Raw genomic sequence first — 6,996 nt, 5'->3', positions numbered from 1 at the left:
TTCTCTGGCGAACTGTTAGCCCGGGTCTTGCGTGATTCCTTCGTCCGTGCACCCCTTCAATTATAATAATTTGATTTTATTACTGTCACACTAAAGCAATAATATATTTTGGTTGTATTTTTGCTTTAGGACAATTAAGAAGTCTTCCATTCACATTAGAGAACCAAAATTATAATCACTGTATTTCTTTTTCATTAAAAGTTTAGTAGTATATATTGATACTTTTCCTAAATATTTGTTTTTGTTTGTTTGTTTTAGTTTTTGGCAGCTGGCCGGTACAGGGATTGAACCCTGGACCTTGGTGTTATCAGCACCATGCTCTAACCAACTGAGCTACCTGGCCAGCCCCTGAATATTTTAGAGATATATTAAATAAGAAATTAATTGTTAAATAAAACAATTCTATGTTAAGCCATATCAGAAAAAAACAAATAGTAAAAATTAACTCCAGATTATAATATTACTGTGATTTCAGAGTAAAATAAAAAAATACACTAATGGGGAGAAAATGAAATCTAGTCCAATAAACTTTACAAGTCAGTAGGTATTATTTTTAACCACTTTATATGATGGTTTGGTTTTTAATAGTAATAATATATAATAATAATTTTATAATTCAAATGAACCTGGTTTTAACGCAGGATAAAAATAACAGGGCCAAGCTAGAGCTCTCCCAGCCATGTGGCAATATAACTATTCTACAGTAAAATCTCTATATTTTCTTAAAAAATAAATTCCTAATTATTAAATTTTTCTCCAACATTTCTGATCTTATTCTTCATTCTCCTTTAGAAAACCAACAGGAAGACATATTTCTTAATATTTGTCATAGCTGAAAGAAAAAAAACACAGATTTGTTTGGAGATTATCCCTAAATTTTCTACCAGTTCTCAAAGATGAACTACCATAGGGGCCGGCCCGGTGGCGCACTGCTACAGTGCGCCGCTTGCGAGCGCAGCGGCGCTCCTGCCGAGGGTTCATATCCCACATACAGACCGGTTCCCGCTCACTGGCTGAGCGAGGTGCGGGCGCAGCACCAAGGGTTGCGATCCCGTTGCCGGTCCCGGTCCGGTACGGGCATGACACTGAGGGTTGTGATCCGTTGCCGGACACAAAAAAAGACAAAAAGGAAAAAAAAAAAAAAAAAGAAGATGAACTACCATAATGCCTGGAAACACATTAAAAACTACTGCATATATTATTTTTCTAAAACTAATTACCTTAGTCATGTTTTTAAAATCTTCTCATTTTAAAATAAAAAACAAACACAGAAAGCTACACAAAGTAAACTTATGACATTATGAAATATTATAAAGCAAACACACTTGTAACTCTGAGTACTACCCTGGTCAAGAAAAATAGAACTTTGCTACCCATCTCAGAAGTCCCTTCCATGAGGTCATCCCAATCATAATTTCTTCCTACCTGCCAAAGTAACCATTATCCCGACTTCTACAGTAATCATTTCCTTGTGTATTCTATAGCTTTGCTACTCAAAGGACATCCCTACATATTATTAACTATTGATTTCTAAATGTATTCTTATTTTACGTTTAGTATTGCATACAGATGCTAAATATTAAGTTCCTATATTTTAAAATATAAATGCAAGAATATCAAAGTTGTATTCATCTTAAATGTTTGCTTTTTTCTCCTCCTTTTCTCACAATAAGTGTGGACAAGGTGATTTTTCCAGGAAAAAAATATTAATCAACACTGCACATACAAGTATAACCATTTGGCAAATAAAATAATAAAGTTACAAAAATTCATACTTTATAGTCAGAAAACAGACCAAAAAAATTAAAAAAACAAATGCCAAAAATGTTTCTTGGATAATAATTACCAAAAGAAAAAATATAGGTGATTAAAAATGACAGAATGAAAGACAACACATTTTGGCGAGGATGTAGAGAAAAGGGAACACTTTTACACTGTTGGTGGGAATGTGAATTGGTACAATCACTATAAAAAACAGTACGGAGGTTTCTCAAAACATTAAAAATAGAATTAACATTTGATACAGCAACCCCACTTCTGGGTAGATATCCAAGGAAATTGAATCTCCAAGAAATATCTGCACTCCCATGTTTATTGCAGCATTATTCACAATAGCCAAGATGTGGAATCAATCTAAGAGTCCATCAATGGACAAATGGATAAAGAAAATGTGGTATACATACACTGTGGAATACTATTTAGTCTTATAAAAGGAAGAAATCCTGCCATTTGTGACAACATAGATAAACTAGAGGACATTTTGCTAAGTGAAATAAACCAGTCACAAAGAACAAATACTACATGACCTCACCTATATGGAGAAACTAAAGTAGTCAAACTCATAAAAGTATAAAGTAGGGCCGGTCCTGTGGCGCACTCGGGAGAGTGCAGCACTGGGAGCGCAGCGATGCTCCTGCCATGGGTTCGGATCCTAAATAGGACTGGCTGGTGCGCTCACTGGCTGAGCACGGTGCGGGTGACACCAAGCCAAGAGTTGCGATCCCCTTACCGGTCATGAAAAAGACAACAACAACAAAAAAAAAAAAGTATAAAGTAGAATGGTGTTTGCCAGTGGCTGAGGGGAGAGAGAATGGTAAGCTGTTGGTCAAAGGGTACAAAGTTTCAATCATGCAAGATAAATAAGTTCTGGAGACCTACTGTACAACAGAGGGCATCTGACTAACACTACTGTATTGTATACTTAACATTTTGGTAAAAGGGTATATCTTATGTTAAGTACTCTTACAACAAAAGGAAACAAAATAAAACAAAACAAAGAAAACCAAAAAATAAATAAAAAGGGGGCAGGAAGAAACTTTTGGAAGTGACGGATAAATTTGTGGCATTGATTGTGATCATGGTTTCTTGAGTGTACACTTATTTCCAAAGACACAAGCTGTACACTTTAAATATATACAGCTATTTGTGAATCTTCGTTTTTGGTCCTCTTTGCTAAGAAGAGCTATTGAAAAGGTTATAATACTACAGTTCAGAAGAAAGGAACATAGCTAAGTAATCAAGAAAATGCCTCCTCTTGAAATGGATGTAGCACTGGAAATAGAAGCTATAGAAAGGTTTATATAAGGAATTGTATAATATACAAGGAATTGTATAACACGGGAGTTTAACAAACTATTCACAGTGTTAGAGAAGGGATGGGCAGAGAGCTGGAAACATATCATGGAGTTGAGAGAGTTAACAGTGAGACGATACAAGCTGGACTGTTCACAAAATCAAATTACTGAAGTAAATGCAAAACAAGAGAAAGTCTCACAGAATGCAGAGAAAAAGGGAAAAGAAATCAAGATAAGAAAAGAGGAGAAAAGAGAGACCTAGATGGCATGTCCAGGAGACACAATCTATGCATAATTAGGAATACCTGAAACAGAGGACAGAGCAAATGGAGCTGAAACAGTAATTAAGGACCTAATTGAAGAAAATTTTCCAAAGTTGAACACACTAGATCTACAAATGGAAAAAGTGCACAGGGTACCTTTAAAACTCAATAAAAAGAAAGCAACACCTAGACATATTCTGGAGACATTTTTAAATTTCAAGGATATAGAAAAAATTCTACAAGTATCCAGAGAGAGAATGCACATTACCTTTAAGGGGACAAAAGTCAGGCTGACCTCAGATTTTTCTCTTGCAACTCTAAATGCCAGAAGACAATGGAAAAATATCTACACAATTTTAAGGAAAAATAATTTTGAGCTAAGAATTATATACCCTGCCAAGTTATCACTTCTGTACAAGGGCAACTGGAAGACATTCTCAAATATGCAGAGGTTAAGAGAGTATGTCAATCAAGAACCTTCCCTGAAAAGTTTGCTGAATGGTTTGCTGCAGCAAACAGAATATGAACTGAAGTAACTCAAGAGTAGGGAGGTAATTGTATGAAAGAATTAATGTTGTTTTTCAGTCAGCCTGGAATTATAAACTTGCCACGAGACATATACTATCCAGGTCCCAGGAAACTAAAGAAGATATCAATAAAGCTATACAGATTCCCCCTTGAAGCTCATCAAAATCCGAGAGGACCCTAAGATAACATCAAGAATAGGAAAAGAAACCAGATGGAGCCTTGGTGAGACCTTGCATCTGGCTCCTTGCTCAGAGCCCTCACAGCTCTCATCCCCCTCCTTTTCATTTCCCACATTCCATTCCCTCAATTCCCTCTTTAACAAGCCCTCGGTAAATCTGAATCTTTGAGATGGTTTTAGTCTGGCCATTCTCCTTCAGGTTTACTGGAAAGATGGATTTGCCTAACATCTCTCCTCGGGTTACTGGTATTCCTGAGTAAAAGCTGACTTCCTATTCCACCACCACCAACAACTAAAAAATAAATATCTACACCTATTTGTATGTCAATACTATCTTAGTAAAGTGGTTAAAAGTAAATCGTAGAATGACTCAAAATTACAACTATTGATTTTATAGATGTCTCTCACTATGTGCACATACAAAAAACAGATGTTTTTCATGAGAACTGCTAAACACCTATATACATAACATGGCTTTATGAAAATATATGGCTACCTTCAAACATAAATTTTATTTTACTAAGATTTTTATTTTTCATTTCCAGAAAAGACAGCAGAATTCACTGAAAGGTGAAATTTAATCTGTTTTAAAGTAACTTTCCTGAATATAAATAATCCCAGTATCAAAAGAGAGTCACTTTAACTTTTTAGCTATTTTTGAAATAAAGATTAGATTATTCATTATTTACCTCATTGTGCTTCCATTATTTCTTTTAAAAAGTAGTTTATCTGTTATTACCCATTCAACCTTATAACAAGAGTAATTTTTAAACATATTAACAGAATTTACACATGTATTTTTTTATTCCAAAGATGCAGATATTCAAGAAAACATTTGTCAGAATGCATCCTTGAGAGCTACCTTAAAATTCAGTAAAGAAATTAATTACCATTATAGAAATAATTATGTAATGGACTCTAATGCAAAAATATAATATTGCAAAATTTTACTGGAATCTCATTATTTGTTCCCATGTTTCCTGTTTTCTTTCCCCCCAAAACTTTATATTTGCACATTAGACATAAGTTATGTTGGTCATTTTCAGAAATTGTCTCCTATTAAAAACTCAGGAAATCCTACTCATGAAAAATTACCAGAAAAGTGTGATACAGAAAGCAAATGTATTTCTAAAAATCCAATTATAATATAAAATTATGTAAGTTGAACTCTGTCTTTTCACCAGTCTTCAATGAAAAAATCCCCAACATTTGGAGATGCATTACCACTGAAAAGAAATTGGCTTGAAAATTTGTAAGAAAATATCATCTAAGAATAAATCAAATCTCTCAAAATGAATATTTAAGGTAAAATTAAACATCTTATAAAATGTGATAATATTTATAAATATAAGTGAAATATAAATTTAATTTCATAATTATAAACTGTAAAATTATGAATTATGAAATCCAAATACTGAATTTTTTCTCAACTACAATTTCTTAGGACCAAAATGCATGGTAAGAGGTTGTTCTTCCTTCATAATCTACTCTAATTTCACTCCTATCTCTGGCCAAAGCTCATTTTCAAAAATCTTGAAATATTTAAGTGGATTTCTAAAGTTAATAAGTATGAATACTCCTTGAAATTTTTAAAGTGCGCTATGATTGCAAGAAGAAGAAGATGATGATGATGATGAAAGTGACTATGACGACAATGATAATTTATCCAATGCTTCTAGAAAGAATTGTTAAATTAGTTCAGTATTCCCCATAAGATCTCCCTGGTGAACAGCAGGATGCATCTTTCTATACAATGGAATTTTGAAAAAGTATTTATATGATCAAGTTTTTAAGATGTAGAACACCAAATATCATATCTCCTTTAAGAGTAGAACACTAGCACTATCTAATGTCACACAGTTCTCAAAACTAGTAGGTATGTTAAAAAACTTCTCCCACGACTGACAGGCCAAATCTAGGTATGTCTCTTTTGGTACAAGGGATAAATGCGTTTTTATCCTTACACTCTCAATGGTAGGGTCTCTGCTTTACTTTCTGCCATCACCCAATGGTAAACGAGTAAAAGGAGTAAATACTGTGTCTTGTGCCCTGCCTTACCTCTGCCTTTCTCTACTTTTTCTTTATGTGCAATAGCATCACTGTCACTCGCCTTGTCCCAAGAGCTACTGTTTAGAACATTTCAAACTTTATGAGTACAATGATTACCAGATGAGGTAATCATAAGCAGCCTCACTTTATTCAGGTCAGTACACATTTAAAGAATTACATGGTCCTTGACAGGTACTCAAGATTTTCACTTGTCTTGAGCCTAGCATCATCTTCCCATTCTCATATACTATTTTTCCCTAAAGAAAATCTTCCTTGCTTTTTTTTAATGTATTTTTTCAAAGTTCTACTTTCTGATGCTATCAGCTCTCTAAAATCAGATTTGAAGTTCTTCTATGAAATGCTCAAGTCAAGCATAACCCACTGCCTTTCCTGAAGAATATTTTTTTAAAATTTACATTTTCATTTTTGCACAGAATCTTTTGCTCTCTTGTCCAGTATTTCCTTTAATCCACAATAAATCTTATTTGAGGAACTGAATTTGGTGGAGGGGATACTTATCATTATGATAAATAATCAAAAGTTGTGAAAAGAGAATAGAATATTTCTATATTTAAAAAAATCTTAGGTACAAAAGAGTAGCTTATCAACAGAAATCTTATGATGAATCTTACTGCAGAATAAATAATTACTAGTTAATTTTTATAATTTAAAATGTCGCAAATCAGACATTCTAAAAGATAGGAAATACATTTAATAGCTTGGAGTTAGGCCTATTCTCCATCCTAATCTTCAACAAGACTCAGACACCCCTTTATATTTCACTTCTAAAATATTTTTCAAGAAAAAAAGATCAATTTCTTAACTACCTAACAAAAGAATTAGATGACCCAATGTGTTTTTCAAGAGCAGTAATATAACTTTGTAATATTATATTTTAACTTAC

At 33.5% G+C, this 6,996-nt stretch overlaps 1 non-coding gene across 1 annotated transcript; it reads right to left on the bottom strand.

Annotated features, from left to right (window-relative positions):
- Positions 1 to 269: 269 nt before the first annotated feature.
- Positions 270 to 343, bottom strand: TRNAI-GAU. Its single transcript has one exon. It is a non-coding gene; the product is annotated as a tRNA-Ile (tRNA).
- Between the last annotated feature and the right edge of the window lie 6,653 nt (positions 344 to 6,996).

This window comes from Galeopterus variegatus, unplaced genomic scaffold (assembly GCF_000696425.1).
Source record: "Galeopterus variegatus unplaced genomic scaffold, G_variegatus-3.0.2 Scaffold9427, whole genome shotgun sequence".
Classification (NCBI taxonomy): Eukaryota; Metazoa; Chordata; class Mammalia; order Dermoptera; family Cynocephalidae; genus Galeopterus; species Galeopterus variegatus.
This window is presented reverse-complemented; position numbering and strand designations above follow the sequence as displayed.